The 19,810-nt window shown below is 33.7% G+C and overlaps 1 protein-coding gene across 6 annotated transcripts in view; it reads left to right on the top strand.

The window, feature by feature from the left end:
* Positions 1–19,810, top strand: part of LOC101897176 (segmentation protein cap'n'collar) — a 165,342-nt gene that overhangs the window by 90,044 nt on the left and 55,488 nt on the right. The gene's annotated exons all lie outside the window — the stretch shown is intronic.

Here is a 19,810-nt window from a genome sequence, read left to right as displayed (position 1 = left end):
TGGGGAATGATAAACCAAAATGTTAAAATATCATAATATACACATATACGCATTTATTTTCAAACAGATCATGGAATTCTCAAGAGTTATATGTACTTCAATAAACATACCCTTTGGTCTTCTTTTTATAGAAAGTACTATTAGACTTTCTTTTAGGAAAATTCTACTTTTTTATTTCTTGAACGACGATATTCTTTGAGAAGAAATTTCTTTTCTTCTTAAGTCGTCTATGGGAAGACACTTAGGTATTCTGTGAAGAGACCATTTGGTCTTCTATGAGAAGATCCTTTTGAGTTTTATGGCAACACCCTTAAGTCTTCTATGAGGTACACCCTTAGTTCTTCCATGGTACGATCCTTAGGCCTTCAATGAAGAGACCATTTGGTCTTCTATGAGAAGACCTTTTGGTATTTTATGAACCTATTGACTTCTTTGAGAAGACACTTTGGTCTTTTATGAGAAGACTATTTAGGCTTTTGTGGGCCGACCCTTAGGTCTTTCATGAAGAGACCCTTTGCTCTTCTTTGAAAATACCCCTTTGGTCTTATATGAGAAGACCCTTCGGACTTCTATGAGGAGAGCCTTTGGTCTTTCATGGGGTGATCCTTCGGCCTTCCATTAAGAGACCCTTGGTGTTCTATGGGAAGTCCCTTTGGCCTTCTATGAGAAGCCCGTTAGGTCTTCTATAAGAAGATCTTTTGGTCTTCTATGATAGTACCCCTTGGTACTATCATAGAAACCTGTTGTCTTCTCTGAGAAGACACTTTGGTCTTTTTTTTTTTTTTTTTTTTTTTTTTTTTTTTTTTTTTTTTTTTTGAGAAGACCATTTGGCCTTCTGTAAGAAGTCACTTTGGTCTTCTATGAGAATATCCTTTGGCCTTCTATAAGAAGACACTTTGGTCTTCGTATTTAGTGAGACCTTTTACACTTCTATTTGAAACAATATCTACTCCGGAGGTCCCCATGCGCCTTCACTGCAGTCCTTGAGGACAATCATCAATTGTTGTTGTTTTGCGTAAGTTTTCTCTTCAGTCAACAATCCGGGGTTGTTTTAGATCCTACTACCATATGGATCTACAAAGACTGACCACATGATAAATTCTGGTAGTGAGATTATTAGGCGATTTCCCTATAATTACCTAAGTTTCAGTCTAATCTTAAAAACCTTTAAATTAATTATGAAACATGTCCGTGCCTTTATTTTCCAGGACTATTTTCTAATTCAAACGTAATATTTAGTTATCCTTAAGCGTCACACAAAGGAAGCGAACTTATTTATACAAACATATACATAACTACAAAATACATAGATAAATATATATGTTTCTTCTATGTACACAACAACATGGCATATTATGTTCTTGAGCTCGTGTGTGTTGGTGTTTGTCTTTTGTCAGCACAGTAATGGATATGGCTAAACGATAAATCTACTAGATAAACATAAATGTGCGTTTTCCAGCCGAACAACTGACAGCTAGTCTGACATTTGCCTGGACTAACATGCCATAATAAACGATCAAAGAAAACTGATATGTCGAGGGGAGATGGGGGAGTATGGGGGTATGGGATACACAAATATGTTTTTTTTCACTAGATGGGATACCATTACCGGGAAAGAATTACATTTAAGCCTGTATGTCTGTTTGGGAAGTTGGCTGGGGGTGAACTCTTGGATAATACAAAAGGCCAAACAAAAGAAAAAAGTAAACTTTTTTTTAGCTAAGCATACTGTGGCAAAACTCCCCTGAACCCAAGTGAAAAAAAAACAACTAATCAAAGTTTGCTTGCCCTGCCACACAATGCGGTGATATGGCCACTATATACATCGTGAGTGAGCGTGTGTGTGTTTTCTAGATAGGCAATCAAACCGAACAGAACAACCACCTACTGGCAACACATACTCTCGTACCAAACACCCCACAATGGCAGCTAAGCGTCTTCGCATGGGCCTATATGGGCTTAGAGTTTTTCTTTGATTAAATTACATATCGTCCATGGAAGGGGAGGTAGTATTGGGTAGAGGAGGGCGATGGCGTTCGTAGTGGCATTAACATACACACAATGCGATTTAGATTTTGTTTTCTTCAAAATTTCTAGCAAATCATGCCCTGATCATTTCTCAAAGTATGAAACGAGAAAAAAAAAACTTTTTACCACTCGTGCTTCTCCTGCTGCTTTATACGACGTGCATGGTAAAGATGGTTTTGGTAATAGCTTATGTTACGATGTATATATGTATGCATGTCAGTTCAGTATGCCATGACGTTATGAAATGTATGTAATATTACGAGGTGTAAGAAGTTTTTAAAGGAAATTCGTAGGATTTTTGTAAGGATTTTATTAAAATCACTAGCTTTATGTTTTAATATGATCCTGGGGCATCTTCGAAAAAAAAAAACGAATTTTTCGTTTTTTTAGTGAAACCACATAATCTGATTTAATAATAATAACAGTTTGTTAAAAAAGGTCCAAAAAAAATCTTGTTCTTCTTCTATAATATCCTCTTTTATGGGAATACCATTCGGCCTTTGATCAATGAAGCCTCCGATATGAAGTCTCCGATATATATTTTATTTGAAATGGCTTATTTCTCTTAGTCTTACGATAATTAAAATAGAAAAAATATACTTCCGAGAATACTTTTTGATTCTCATATTCTAGTCTCTTATGGAAGGTTCCGCGGCAACTTCTGAACTTATTCGAGCAGACCTATTCAAGAGTTCTTTTAGAAAAATGTATAATATTTTACGGGGAGGACTTCTGTTATATGAAGGTGTATTGTTGTTTATTTAAAAACCATTTTGGTATTTTAAAGAAGACTTTCTGACAAAGAGCGCATGTCTTCATTGGGAATTCGTTTTCTAATTTTATAGGGAAAACTTTTATGTAGACCTTCTGGAACCTTTTGGGATCATTTTATTTATGTGATTATTTTTATGAGAGGACCTTTTAGTCTTCTATGAGAAGAATTTTCACCTTCCAAAGCTTTTATGGAGACCCTCTGGAACCTTTTGGGATCAGTTTATTTATGTGATTATTTATATGAGTCTTCTATGAAAAGAATTTTCACCTTCCTATGAATGACCTTCTGGGTTTGTAGGAAAAGTATTTCCAAATATTTTTGATAAATCCTACTGGTCTAATATATGAAAACTTTCTTATCTCTCATATGCAGATTTACCTTGAATACCAAAACATTGTGGTTTTCTATGAGAAAATTTTCTGATTCTCAGTATACAAACATTCTGCTCTTTAATAAGAAGGCCTGTTTGTCTTTTATAGGAAGACCTTCTGGTCTTCTATGAGAAAACTAGCGATCTTCTATGAAAAAAAAACATCTGGTGTTCTATCCGGAGATCTTCTGTTCTCTATAGGAGGAAACCTTTTTGCCTGCTATTAAAAGAGTTTTTGGTCTCCTATAAATCTCTACTCTTCTAAAAGAAAAACTTGTACTCTTTTATGAAAAGCCTTCACTTTTATTTGTGCTTGCTTTCAATGAGAAGATTGTTGTCCTTCTAAAAGAAAACGTTCAGGCTTTCTATGAGGAAAATTGTGATATTTTGTGAGAAAACTTCCTGGTCTTTTACGGAGTACACTTCTAGCCCTCTTTTTCAGATCTACTGTAGGAAAACTTTCTGGTTCTCTATGTGAAGTCTTTGAAATCTTCTGTGAGAAGAATTTCGGGACTTCTGTGAGATAGACTATATGATCTTCTGTGAGAAAAGCTTCTGCTCTTCTATAAGTATAGCTTCTGTCCTTCTATGAACATAGCCTATGCTCTATTTCTATTTTTCTATATATTTAAGAATTCATTTTAATTGTTTTGTACATCAAAGCTATCCAAGATTATTTATAAATCATTAACAGTTTTTCTTAAACACCTCCGCTTGAGCACAACCTCTGCTCATCTAAAAACACAGCCTCTGCTCTTCCATGAGTATAGTTTCTGTTCTTCTGTGAGCATGCTCTTCTCTGATCATACTTCTACTCTTTTGTGAGCATTGGGATTCTTTGAGATTCTGCTCTTCTATGAGTATAGTTTCTGTTCTATGAAAAAAGCTTGTGCATTTTCTTTAAACATAATGGCTCTTCCATGAGCATAGCTTCTGCTCTCGAGTGATGCATAGTTCATCCTACTCTTTTACGAGTAGTCCTTTTGCTCTTCTAAGGGTAAGCTTCTTCAGCTTTTATGTGGGTAGACCTTTAGCACCTCTATTAGCAGACCTTTATCTACCCTATGGGCTTTTTTAAGATACAACCTTTAAAACTTCTATGAGAAAACAATTGGTCTTCCATGAGAAAACCTTTAGGTCTCCTTTAAGACGACCTTAATTGCTCTCAAATGAAAAAAAAATCTGTTTTTAATGATAATAGTACTGGTTTTATGTGAGCACTTATAGGTCATTGGAAACACATATCTTCTATGAAAACCCTCTCTGTCATTTTTCAAAGCTCCGACTGACCTTCTGTGGAATCCCACTTTGGTCGTCTACTTGTATTTTAAAAGAACACCATATGGCCTTTTATGAAATGAAATTCTTGTATTGGAAGTCTTATTGTTGTAAAACTCACGGGACTTCTGTGGGAAATTCTCTCTAAGAAGACATTCAATGTCTTCCCTAATACATTCTAGACAGATTTTAAGAAGAACTTTTGCTCTTCCTTGAATTAGTTGTGTTTTTCTATAAAAAGGTGATTGGTTCTATAAGAAAATACCTTCTATAAAAAATGTCTGGTCTTCTATGAGAAGTTTTATTGGCTCTGTATTGAAAACGTTTTGCCTTCATTGCGAATAAAAAAATCTATCTAAAAATCAAAATATAAAAAAATACTATGAGCAATTGTTTCTTCCCTCTTTGGGGAAGACATTCTAAAAGGAGACTTTCGGATTATTCGATCTCTATTTCTATAATAAGTTCGTCTGTTTTTAGATTAACTATAAGAAGACATTCTGGGTTTCTAAAATAAATTATTTGTTTCTGCCATAATTGATAACTTGAAAAAGATCACATATCTTCTATGAAAATCCTCTCTGTCATTTTCCAAAGCTCCGACTGACCTTCTGTGGAATCCCATTTTGGTCGTCTACTTGTATTTTAAAAGAACACCATATGGCCTTCTAATTCTTGTATTGGAAGTCTTGTTGTTGTAAAACTCACGGGACTTCTGTGGGAAATTCTCTCTAAGAAGACATCCAAGGTCTTCCCTAATACATTCTACACTGATTTTAAGAATAACTTTTGCTCTTCCTTGAATTAGTTGTGTTTTTCTATAAAAAGGTGATTGGTTCTATACGAAATTACCTTCTCTAAAAAATGTCTGGTCTTCTGTGAGAAGTTTTATTGGCTCTGTATGGAAAACGTGTTGCCTTCATTGCGAATAAAAAAATCTATCTAAAAATCTAAATCTAAAAAAATACTATGAGCAATTGTTTCTTCCCTCTTTGAGAAAGATATTCTAAAAGGAGACTCTCGGATTTTTCGATCTCTATTTCTATAATAAGTTTGTCTGTTTTTAGATTTTCCTAACATCATCATTCCACCCTCGTCTTCTTTACCGTATAAAATTGGTTCTTATGTTATTCAGTGAAATTCACGCTGAATCTTGATGGGGTGTAACATAAATTAGAACAGCTGTAGTTACGGCTGCTGTAACGGCTCCCGATAATATGAAATGGAGAAATGTTGAGCTCCAGAGGGAAACTTCAATGAGATTGGAAACTGCTATGAAGCAAATATAAAAAAAAATAATTAAAATGGTATTGAGTTTCGTTTCTAATTAGCATGCAAGCTTTAAATACTTTCATAGTAGTAAAAGATTCCTCATCTTGAGAGTAACAAATGTAGAATAATCTCAGATTATGTATACTCTATCACAACTTTTATTTCAATTTTCAAACTTCTTCACAAATACATATACAGAGAAATACATATATAAAGTTCTATACACTATGTACACATATACAAGCTCCAACCCCTGCGTTATTCTCTGTCTATTTTTTTCTTTACTACTCGTTTTCCATTATTAATTCCAATTTAGCTCCGTTGTTGTCGTTTTTTCTTTTTTGTTGTATTAAAAAGCCTGTCAACTAAAACTGTCATGTTTCGCCGGCAAGACGCAAAATGAAAAAGAGTATAAAAGGAAAACTTCTGAAGGAAAACAAAAAAATAAATAAATTAATCATGTCACGAAAGTATAAAAATAAAATATTGAAACGCCAAAGAATGAAGAAAATAAAATAGAAACAAGTAAAGAAAACTTTGTTGATTAAATTCTTTGAAAGTTATTGAAACTCAATGGGTGGGGAAGTAAAGCCTGGGCAACGCGGGATGTCACCAACAGGGAGGGAAAGAAACATGAGGTTGGGTTTTGTACAGTTTTAATGGTTTGTACTTTGCAAAGATTGTGATTGGCTGCCTTATAACGAATTCAAAATGGCGAGTGAAAAGCTATGAGGGATATAGTTTTAATGAAAATTAAGACTTTTTGATGCACTGCAGGTCAAAAACATCCAAAAAAATTTTTACTACCATTGGGTCTGATTACATTAATTTGTGACATCCCAAGTAATGTGAATTTCCAATATATAAAAAGGCAAAAAAACTGATAAAATACCAAAAGAACCACACCGAAACTAAGATATCTTGATCCACAATTAGATGTAGACCTGATATTAAGAATAGTCACTCAAACCTTGGATAGATCAACCTAGATAACTAATATTTTGCTAGTTATCTAGCCAAGTTCAATAGCTTTGTCAGACACGATTTTTAAGAATTGATAGGATTCCAAATCAAGCTCAAAGCACGAACTTGTAGAAGTTCTCGAAGTGTACCATATTTACAAGAAGTTAAATCATTTGTTTAATGTGGGACTTTTGTATTTTATTAGTGCCAATATTGCTTTCCAAAATACTCCAGACACAATAGTCCCACTGATTGGTATCCGCAGATTTTGGTGGCCATTGCGCACTGAAAGTGAAACGAAGAGCCTCATTTTGTAACCATTTTTGGTTGGGGCGTGCTGAGCGCGATGGTGCTGAGTCCTGTTGGAATGTCCAAGGTCTGTGGCCCAAATGTTTGCGTGCCCAAGGCCTTAACACAACCTCCAGAATATTTTCGCGATTTATTAATTCGGCATTTATTCTGATGCCGATTAATACGATGTCGATTAATACGAGCGTAGAGCGACCATCGGCTGTTATGGCGGCCCACACCATCACTGTGGCCGGCGCTTGAGTTCTGATGGCCAACCGAAGGTGCACATTTTCAGCTGACCTCTTTGGCAAGTTAGCACGATCATTTTGTTTGTTTACAAACTGCAGGACATTGAATGTTTTCTCATCGGGGAAAACCAAATTCGGCAGTTCACCACTTTCAGCCAAGCGAAGCAACTCTTTAGCTCTTTTGAGTCTATATTCTTTCTGTTGCGGTGTAAGTTCTTGCACTTTTTGGAATTTCAGCGGCTTTACCCTGAGCCCATTTTTCAATATTTGCCGAATGGAATATTGCGATATGTTCAGCCCACAAGCCATTTTTCGGATACTGCGACGCGAGTTTCGCTCAAGGTGCTTCTTTACTTTTCGAAACATTTCTGCTGATGTTGCTGTTTTCTTTCGTCCACTTCCTTGACGTCGGGCTACGCTGCTAGTATCACGGTAACGAGCGATGGTTCGAGACGCAAAAGATTTATTCACATTCAAATGCTGGAGTGCTCTAACGATAGCCACTTGTGGTTTTCCAGCCAAATATAAAGAAATCACACTATCACGATTGAATTCTATCACGAAAAAACTTTTTTTCTGGAAAATTCTCACCGAAATGCTTTTGTACGCTTGTAAACAATATAATGAGCTGTCACTGGAATAATTTTAAAAGCTGTCGGACGAGTGGTTTAGAAATGACAGCAGTCTGAAGTTGGTTGCAGTTTTTATCATCTCACCCTGTACAATTTTCTTTTATTCAGAGAATAATTCTTCCTTCGACCATTTTCCCAAAAATTGTAGCATGAAGGTAGATTTTGATGTTCAGCTCACGAGCCATTTTTCGGCCACTGTGACGTGAGTTTCGATCAAGTCACTTCTTTACTTTTCGAACCATTTCTGCTGATGTTCCGGTTTTCATTTTCAATACATTAATTTCGAATGTTATTTTCTTAACAACTATTGCACCTAGATATATGGTGTATCCTTAGATTAATAGTGAAATTTTGTGTAAAGTAATTCTTCTTTTGGCAGCTTACACCTAAAACGAAATTTTATGTTACTTTCAGGCGTCAAGTCGAAAAAAAGTCCGGGGGAAAATTAATAAAAAAAATGAGAAATGTTTTCGTTTTTTTTTCGAAAAATTGATGAAAATATATCAGAAATTATGGAAATATAGGTTTCTTTTTTTGGCGACTTATAGTAAAATTTAATGAAGAATATTTTTGTCTTTTACATCATCCTTCTTAAATGATGATTTGTTGGAGATTTTTACACAAACTCAGATAAAGTACGGCTTTAACATTGAAATTTGTTTTTAGTATATATGAATTCCTGGCGTTTAGGCGAGCTTTAGAATTTTATGACAAATAATGTTGTGAAATATTTTGACATACTACGGTCCCGTTTTAAGGGAGTTTATAACCATATTGTAAAAAAGGTCCAAAAATTCCACTTTGTCATTTTGTCGAGAGTTCGAAATTTCGACCAAAATAATCCGCTTTTTTTAACTGCAATATTGCCGAAGACACCATATAACTAAAATCAAAGGATTCCAAAGAATTTTAAGCTGAGAATTTCAAATATGTGGACGAGGGGGAACTACCCCCTCTATTAAGGCTACTTTGCGATGTAATCTTTGAAAACGCCGAATCACATGTCTTCTATTTGCAGGTCCCCTTTCATAATCTCTTGGATTTTTTTATGTCGCACAGTGTTATTGTCTCAGAGGCCATTCACGGATGTTATGAAGAGCTCGGTAGTATACAGTCTTGCAAAGTTTATATATTTCCATGGGCCATCTATCGGAGTGACGATGGGCTCAGGGTTGCTATCATCATAAGGAGTGTTGCAAGTGCTATCTACTTTAGTTGAGATTGTGTCAGAGAGTTGTGATTGCTTGCGAAGTTATGATGGTGTCAGTGATCATCCACCATCTACAAAGAATATGATCGATGTGATGGATGAAGATATGACAGGATCAATGGGTTAAAAATCTTTCGATGAGCTATGAGGCCATCTACCACCGATATGATGAAATCAAAGACCACCTATCGAAAATATGGCGGGCTCAGAGGTTATCTTGAGAAAAGACGGAATTGATCCAAATCCTGTCCACTATAGTTGGAATCAAGTCACTAAAAATGGAATAGCCAGACGAAGTTTATGTTAAAAATGTTAGCCAAATATGGATTATTCATTTTGCCCATTCAAACAATTAAACAATCACGTTATAAAAAACCTAATGATAATGAAAAATTCTTTAAAAGTAGGACGTTTTTTGTTCTAAAACTTACAAAAAACTTACTTGGGGAAAACAGGCTTATACAATATCAAAAAAAAAAAAAAAAAAAAAATATATATATATATATATATATATATATATATATATATATATATATATATATATAATTTTTTTTTTTGAATATATATATATATATATATATATATATATATATATATATATATATATATATATATATATATATATATATATATATATATATATATATATATATATATATATATATATATATATATATATATATATATTCATACGAAAAAATATCACACTTAATTTTTAGTATTCTATAATAATGAAAACATTTCTATTTAAAAAAATTTTAAATTCATAAATTTTGTTCAAACGGAAATGCACATAAATGTTAGTTCTCAAATAAAGACAAGACTGTTTTCTTGGGCAAATGACTTGTATTTCTATTAACAAAAAAAATCAAAATCCTAATATATAATTGCAACTCATTTAAGGGAACATGAATCCTTACACTACCACTCACACTCACACAGTAATGACATTTTGAAATTGCTTGAAATCAATACAAAAAACCAAGATGTCTCAATTCGAATGCTCCGAAAGAAAAAAAATTAATAGTTTTAACTTTTGGCCAATAATTGTACCGATTGTCATGGTCCAGAAGAAAGGAAGGTAAAGGTGACCTTTATGCTTATAAAGATGCATTCGGGAACAAATAATCAATACTTGCAGTAAAAAAATGCAGATGCATGGCCCAGGTTTAAAGAAAGGAACAATTTTGGAAAATAAAGGGAACCCAAAACGTGTTTTATCAAAGAAGAAACTAATTTTCCAATATTACTACCACCACCACCACAACGCATTCAATAGTCCACCCAAAAATATAATATTCTGGAATATTAACGATTTCCGAAATGACTTTCATATTTGTTATTATTTTATTTCATTTCATAGCTGCTGAATGTGGTATTTGCTTCGTTCGTTCGGGGGGTTTCTTGTTCAATTACAAAACAATAGGTGGTAGCAGTTGATGAGAGTAGCGACGGCGGCTAACATGGTGTATTAAACACCGCTCAATATTTTTCACATGGAATTTTTATTCAGCAGCCAGGCGGCACCTAAATCCGACGGGTATTTCTCATCTGCAGCTTTGGTCTTTGGGGAATTGAAATATCAAAAAAAAAAAAAAATATGTTTTCATTGTTTGCTGCATTGGCAGTATTGTGAGAGCCCTGTCTTATAACAAACAAAAGCTGGCATCGATTTTCACAGGGCTTATTAAACAATTCGGCGTTTTCGATTCTTTGTAAAAGCAAAACAAAACCTTCTATTCCAGGCTATCGTGTGTGCTATCCATAATCAATATTTAATAAATACAGCATTATTAGGCATAATTTTTCCCCAGTTTAACAGGAAATCCCAGGGATTTATGTAGAAATATTGAATTGAATTAAAAGGAAAGGAAAATGTTTATTGCCGTTTGTATGCTGCAATGTATTACTCTATGGGTTGTTAATAAAATGAATAAGTTTGATATTTTTTGTATTTTCTGATTAAATCGATAATTTTTTATAATCAAATAAAAGTTACTCACCAAAAGTGTGTGATAATTTTCAATTTTGCTACAATTAAAAAAAAAACAACAATTTAAAAAATTCGCATTGACCCACATCAATCAGGTGTCAAATGTTCCAAATGCAAGTCACTAGTCTAAGAGAAGCCTGCGCAGGTTAATGAACAACAATCTTTATTTTCCTTATACGACAAATTTCAAGGTTTATTTTTTTATGTTAAAAAAAAAAATAAAACAAAATAAAATACAAAGTTTTGCTGTTTTATATTCCCTTTAGCAATAGATATAGATAGGAAACAAATTAAAAAGTATCAGTCGGTTTTGCCGAAGGATGTATATCCTCAGCCTTGTTTTATGATTGTTCAGAGTGTGGACCCTCTATGAGAGAGGTTCCGAAGGTGTCAATTTCGTATCTAGCCTACGTCTAATATAAATATTACAACGTGCCCAATTTGGACCATATCGACTACTACCTTCACTTTTTTAAGAGATATGTGATTATTTTTGGAAAATGTTGAAATATGCGTGAGGAAGTGGAACGAAGTTTTTCACGTCATCTTATACTGATTAATATTTTGGGCTGCGCAAAATTTAAAGAAAATCTAACATTTATTTCCAATTTTAAGCGGATAATTGTTAATCAAACATTAAAACTTCTGGTGAGGAGGTATCAGAAGATTCCATATTTGCAATTGATCCCATATTCAATTCAGATCACTGGTTAAGAGAGATATTTGGATACAGGGTGGGATAAAAAAAACTGCAACAAAGTCAAACGAAATAATTTTTACAATTTTTTTTTAAATTTTATAAAATGAAAGCAAAAAAATATCGGAAATAGTATCCAATTGAAAATAAGTTTTGATTTGTTCGAATTGGTCACCTTTGACACGAATTATGGCCTTCAAACGGTCAATGAAACCGTCACAAGCTGCCCGAATGTTGCTCTGCGGTATATTGGCCCTTTCCCGGCGAAGCGCTTGCTTGAGGTAATTGACACTTTGGTATTTTTAGTGCCAACCTTACTTTTTCAAAATACTCCACACACAATAGTCCAACGGATTGGTATCCGGAAATTTTCGTGGCTATTGTGCTCTGGAAATGAAGCGAGGAAGCTCAGTTTGAAATCATTCTTGGGTGGCGCGTGCTGAGTGCGATGGTGCTGAGTTCTGGTAAAATGTCCAAGGTCTGCGGCCCAAATGTTTGCGTGCCCAAGGCTTTCATACACCCTCCAGAATATTTTCACGCATTTATTCTGATGCCACGGTCGATTAATACGAGCGGAGAGCGACCATCGGCTGTTATAGCGGCCCATACCATCACCATGGCCGGCGCTAGAGTTCTGGTGGTGCACATTTTCAGCTGACCTCTTTAGCAAGTAAACACGATCACAGTTCACTACCTTCGGCCAAGCCAAGCAATCCTTTAGTTCTTTTGAGTTAATTTTCTTTTTGTTGCGGTGTAAGTTTTTGCACTTTTTTGCTCGGGGTAGAGAAACGATCTCATTTTTCAATAGTTGCCGAATGGAATATTGCGATGTGTTCAGCTCACGAGCCATTTTTCGGCCACTGCGACGAGGGTTTCGATCAAGTCGCTTCTTAATTTTTCAAACCATTTCTGCTGATGTTGCTGTTTTCTTCCGTCCACTTCCTTGACGTCGGGCTACGCTACCAGTATCACAGTAACAAGCGATGGTACGAGACACAAATGATTTATTCACATTTAAATGCTAGAATGCTCTAACGATAGCCACTTGAGGTTTTCCAGCCAAATCTAAAGAAATCACACTATCACGTTTGAATCCCATCACGAATAACTTTTTTTCTGGAAAATTCTCACCAAAATACGCGTGTAAACAATATAATGAGCTGTCACTGTAATAATTTTATCAGCTGTCGTACGAGTGGCTTAGAAATGACAGCAGTCTGAAGTTGGTTGCAGTTTTATTCATCTCACCCTTTATATATGGCTGAAGGTATAAAAAACCCATGAATTCAGATAAGGCCTTCAAAACCCTTCAAAATGAATCTGCATTTTCAAAACAAATTGTTTGTATTTTTATTTTTTGAAATGTTCATATGTAAAACACACTTGCCAAATATGTCTATGTTTTATGAATGTTATTTTGATACTAAAACTTTCAGAATAATTCGTCACTATACAGATTACGATTTTGAAGTTTGTTAAATCCGTAGACAATTAATGTTTCACCTATACCACCTTACACTCCATAAAAGATAACTTGAGAGCTAATTCACACTTCTGCAAATGTACTTGGAATTCCATACATGGACTATTGGGCCCTTCATGACAGCGTTCGTTAACCCTTGTGTCCATCCTAACTTTGCTAGATATATTCTGCAATCCACTTTTGGAATATAACATCTGAGCCAATCATAATTAGGATACGTGGCATCGGAGCTCATCAAAACTTAATAATAATATCATCATTTCAGTAGATGACCTCGAATCCTCATAGCTTCGGTAAATGTCCCCTGGGTACGTTAATACTTCGATAAATACCTATAACAACTTAGAATGGCCTCGGAGTCAAAATCAAGAATCTGCAACAATGCACGATTCTGTAGATCCTATCTGAATACATTTTAACTTCGTTGGATGGTCCTTTTCATTTCAACCAAATCGAACTAAAGCTTTACAAAAAAAAATCATGCAAAAATACTCATTGGTTTACCAATCCATTATTTGAACAAGGGTATGTCGCACAAGTAAACTAGATGTTTTGGCCACTGAATAGCCGATTAAATAAGTACATATTTATTGTTAACAGTTAACATAACTACAATTTCCCTAATGTATAGAGAAAAATTGCAAAACTGGAATTTTGTATGTCATTTCGTTTTTATTATCTTCCAGTGGATTTGCAAAATCAAGACTCAGCCAACCAATAAAAGCAATCAGATTAATTTTACTGTTCAAAAAAATAAAACAACGCCTCCATTATGCATTTTACAACGCATTTCACAAGAGCTACAGCGGCGGCAAGCAAAAAAAATCAAAAACAAAAAAAAAAACTCTCAGATTAAGCGGAAGTTATAAGACGTAACAAACATTGTAATCAAAAGCCACAAAACAACCACTCACAAACTAGCTTCACATAATTGAGTGGTTGAATGTAAAATTAAGAAACAGAAACACAATTTGGGTTTTCCTTTTGCAATTCGAAACATCAGCAGCAGCAACAACAACGAAACAACTAAAATGGAACTTTACTAAATTGGTTTTTGAAATGGCGCCCAATGCACACAACTGCTTTAGTTATTAAGATTTTGTTCGTTTTCCTTTGTTTTCATCTATGGCTTGCTTTTCCATTGTAATTATCGTTGTTTTTGCTGTTCCTACTCCATGTTTGGCTTCCTCTTCCGCGGCTCTTTGGCTTTAAGAAATTTTCAAAATTTTAACTAATTTATTTAATTTCAACTAATTAAAAATGTATGTATGTCTGGCGCGAAGTGGTGCCGTTTGCATGTCTTGTTTTAGTTGTTTTTTTCTCCACGGCTAGCGAGCAATGATTCAACATAAATTTACCACAAAAATAAGTTGTTATCTAGTTTTCTTCATTTTTTCAAACTTTTGATTCAATTGCGCCACAGCCACCACAAAAATTGAAATTATTAACCCAAAAAATAGGTTAATTGTCCATTCGAGGAGAGTTCAATGAAATCATGGTGTGTGTGGTGTGTTACTGTCTTTTTTTTATTTTTGGTCGTTTGCTTAATTGAAAAAAATAAAAAAGAAGGAAAAAAAACGTGTAGACAGTCAACGCACGCCTGCTGATGATCGTATTTTCAAAAAAACAAAAATATGATATTGCTAATAAAGCCTTTTCATTTCCAGTTTTCAAAATGCGTGATTGGTTAATTGAAAACTTAATAATTAGGGAATTTGAAAGTAAAACTATTAATGAGACATAGACTGAACGACATATATATCAATACAAGACTGGTTAAAGGTCTGCTATGGAAAGAAGAACTTTAAGAGGTCTTCAGTGGATAGAACACCTTCTAAAGGTGTGCTATAAATAAAAGACATTCAACAGAATGGAAGACATTCTACCGGCCTTCTTTGAGGAGAAGACCTTCTACAGCTCTTTTATGAATAAAATACCTTCTATAGAAAATGTTTAACAGGTACTCTGTGGATAGTTGTAGAATGTCTTCTCTTCATAGAAGACATGTAGGAAGTCTTCTATTCATAGAAGGCCTGTTGAAGTTCTTCTATCCACATAAGGTGTTGAAGGTGTTGCTTCCATAGAAGGTCTGTTGAAGGTCTTCTATTCATAATAGGCCTGTTTAAGGTCTTGAAGATTTTCTGTTCATAGAAGACCGCTTGAAGGTCTTATATCGATAGAAGCCCTGTTGAAGGTCTTTTATCCATTGAAAATCTGTTTGAGGTCTTACATCCATGGAAGACCTGTTAAAGGTCTTACATTCATAGAAGACCTGTTGATGGTATTTTATATATGGAAGACCTGTTGAAGCACTTCTATTCTTAGAAGACCTATTGAAGGTCTTAGATCCATAGAAGAACTGTTGAAGGTCATTTATCCATAGAACCCTTGTTAAAGGTCTTAGATCCAAAGAAGACATGTGGAAGGTTTTTTTCCATAGAAGACCTGTTGAAGGTCTTTTATACATAGATGACCTGTTGAAGGTCTTCTATCCATAGAAGTCCTATTGAAGGTCTTAGATCCATAGAAGAACTGTTGAAGGTCATTTATCCATAGAACCCTTGTTAAAGGTCTTAGATCCAAAGAAGACCTGTGGAAGGTTTTTATCCATAGAAAACCTGTTGAAGGTCCTAGATCCATAGAAGACGTCTTACTTCCATAGAGGACCTGTTGAAAATCTATCCATAGGAGACCTGCAGATGGTCTCCTATTCCATTGCTATTCCGGCCCCGCAACAGTAGTTGAGAATTATCGATTGATCACTCATTTCCCTACCCTTCTCTCATTTAAATTAATCCTATCTAATCTTGGCAATATTTTTTTCGATCGCTGTCATTCACCTGCCCCATAATGGACGAGTTTTGTTCTATTGCTCAAAGCAACATGGTTTCGATTACAATTTCAAATATAATTCTTGTTTTTTTATAAAGGTAGTCAAAATCAGCAGCAAGTTTTTGGTATTAAAGTTTCGAAAAAAATATATATTCAATGACAAGTAAATATTTTATTTTGAGAGTTGCTCGTGGTGTGTTAAAAAACCTAGTGATCGATATTTGGACATTTTTAAGTTACAGTAGCAGGCAAAATTTTTATTCACAGGTATTATTAAGTTAAATATTTATATCCTAGACCTAGACCTATATCTCCTTAAATATTTCCAAAATCTAAATTTAAGTCTTCGATATTAAAAAGAAATTAAACAAATTATTCAAATATATTCAAAACAGCCAACGGTTACGGTTTTGATAGGGCTTCAAATATGTTTAGAAAAATCCACCTTTGAGTCTTGGAAAAATCTTGAAAAATATTTCGAACAGTATAAATTTATGGCATAGGACTTAAGAACTATTTAAAAATATTTTTAGACTTTTATAGGCTTTAAAAACAAACCACGCTTAGGCCTTTGCTTATCCTTCAAATTTGTGTAAAAATGCAAAAAATAAATTAAAAATCTACGTTAAAGACGTTCATAGTTCTTAAAAAATTATTTTTTTTTTGGAAAGTGGCACATTCCGAAGAATAGAAAAAAATGATCCAATGTTTTCATTATAAAAATATCCTCAGTATGACTGGAAAATTATCATCTCATTAGAAATAAAGGTTCCTTATAAACTTTAATATTTCTTTATTAAAAAATGTAAAAATTTTCAAAAATATAATTTTAGTAAAGTGACCTAAACTACTATTCACTTTTGTTTGTCACTGTGTGAACTACATTTAGAGTTGTAATTTATATATTAAAACCAACTATTATTATTACATAATACACCCACACAGCAGCCAAAAATTATTTACAACATTCGAATTGTTGCTGATGTTGTTTTCCTTACATGACAATAATACAGATAATTAAGCATAACAGCAAACATAAAGACCCGACGAAAACCGTATAGAAAATTTAATAATATTTTTTAAAAGACAACCAAAAGCAAACTTAAGCCCGGCGAAGGTATGTCAATCTTTGCCTCCGTTTTTTTCTTCATCTCGTTGCTTTGAGAGCCCATACTTCTGTTTGTAATCAATAGTTTGTTGGCATTACCAATATTCCCGCCAGCATTGTTGTTGTTGGCTCTTATAGGCCATATACAATTTTTATAGTTATTATTGTTGTTGTATTTTATTTTTTTACTTTTTTTGTATTTGTGTTTATAATTTCGATTGAAATCAATGTACAATGGCGCGCTCTGCGTCTAAATGTCGGGATCCGTATCGAAGCAGGTTTTTCTGAAATATTTTATTTAATTTCTTGTTTTTGTTGTATTTTTTTGATTTCTTCCACTTGTCCAAAAAAAGAGTAAGCGTTATTATTTTTTCTTTTTTTTTCAACGATGCAAAGTTTGGTTTGTCAATGAGACAATTGTTCTTTATGATAAATACGAAGGGTAGTTAAGATATGTAGGGAAATTATTGGCCAATACCCTCGAAATAGCTGAAAGTTACAGGGCATCTTCATATAAGAGATATACCAATACGAGTTTCGTTACAATAAATTCCGAATTTAACTATTGAAGACACAAACCACATATTTAACATGGACATTAATGTTTGAAACACTGTAACGTCATAAACACATGTTAACTCGTATCACAATCTAATGTGGCAAGGCAAGTTTACAACGCATAGTGTCTTCCGGGACAATTCTTCCAAAATGCATTTAAACGGAAAGTTTGTGTCTTTATCGTAACGGAACTATCAAAACGGACCTAAAAAATATGAGTGCCTAAAAATATGACTTAAATATTGAAAAATCGTGGACCTACAGGTCCACGTTTTCGTATAGCCTCCCATATAAAAGTACCCCCGATTTTCAGTATTTCAAAAAAAAAAAATGTGCAAACTTTCACAGTTGACAAATATTTAAAATAATATCCGAAAACATTAAATAAATCAAAGTTCAATTCATCAGAAAATATTATTCCAATAAAAACTACAACACTCTACACTTGTGGCTTAAACAATATTTAAAAGAATATAAGGCTTAAAAATAGATATTTTTAAAAACCCCTTTCAAAAATTGATATTTCTAAAACTCCTTTCAAAAATAAATAATTTTTAAACCCCCTTTCAAAAATAGATATTTCTCAAACACCTTTCGAAAATAAATACTTTTAAAAACCTATTTAAAAAACCTTCTATTTAAAAATCCTAATTTGAGGCTTCAAAAAAATTTTATCCAAAAATCCACGTTTGAGGCTTCAAAAAAATATTTTATTAGAAAATCGAAGCCTCAAAAAATTATTTTATTTAAAAAATCCACATTCGACCATTCGAAAAAATCCACAGAAGACCTGTTAAAGGTCTTACATTCATAGAAGACCTGTTGATGGTATTTTATATATGGAAGACCTGTTGAAGCACTTCTATTCTTAGAAGACCTATTGAAGGTCTTAGATCCATAGAAGAACTGTTGAAGGTCATTTATCCATAGAACCCTTGTTAAAGGTCTTAGATCCAAAGAAGACATGTGGAAGGTTTTTTTCCATAGAAGACCTGTTGAAGGTCTTTTATACATAGATGACCTGTTGAAGGTCTTCTATCCATAGAAGTCCTATTGAAGGTCTTAGATCCATAGAAGAACTGTTGAAGGTCATTTATCCATAGAACCCTTGTTAAAGGTCTTAGATCCAAAGAAGACCTGTGGAAGGTTTTTATCCATAGAAAACCTGTTGAAGGTCCTAGATCCATAGAAGACGTCTTACTTCCATAGAGGACCTGTTGAAAATCTATCCATAGGAGACCTGCAGATGGTCTCCTATTCCATTGCTATTCCGGCCCCGCAACAGTAGTTGAGAATTATCGATTGATCACTCATTTCCCTACCCTTCTCTCATTTAAATTAATCCTATCTAATCTTGGCAATATTTTTTTCGATCGCTGTCATTCACCTGCCCCATAATGGACGAGTTTTGTTCTATTGCTCAAAGCAACATGGTTTCGATTACAATTTCAAATATAATTCTTGTTTTTTTATAAAGGTAGTCAAAATCAGCAGCAAGTTTTTGGTATTAAAGTTTCGAAAAAATATATATTCAATGACAAGTAAATATTTTATTTTGAGAGTTGCTCGTGGTGTGTTAAAAAACCTAGTGATCGATATTTGGACATTTTCAAGTTACAGTAGCAGGCAAAATTTTTATTCACAGGTATTATTAAGTTAAATATTTATATCCTAGACCTAGACCTATATCTCCTTAAATATTTCCAAAATCTAAATTTAAGTCTTCGATATTAAAAAGAAATTAAACAAATTATTCAAATATATTCAAAACAGCCAACGGTTACGGTTTTGATAGGGCTTCAAATATGTTTAGAAAAATCCACCTTTGAGTCTTGGAAAAATCTTGAAAAATATTTCGAACAGTATAAATTTATGGCATAGGACTTAAGAACTATTTAAAAATATTTTTAGACTTTTATAGGCTTTAAAAACAAACCACGCTTAGGCCTTTGCTTATCCTTCAAATTTGTGTAAAAATGCAAAAAATAAATTAAAAATCTACGTTAAAGACGTTCATAGTTCTTAAAAAATTATTTTTTTTTTGGAAAGTGGCACATTCCGAAGAATAGAAA

Source organism: Musca domestica, unplaced genomic scaffold (assembly GCF_030504385.1).
Source record: "Musca domestica strain aabys unplaced genomic scaffold, Musca_domestica.polishedcontigs.V.1.1 42, whole genome shotgun sequence".
Taxonomy (NCBI): Eukaryota; Metazoa; Arthropoda; class Insecta; order Diptera; family Muscidae; genus Musca; species Musca domestica.
This window is presented reverse-complemented; position numbering and strand designations above follow the sequence as displayed.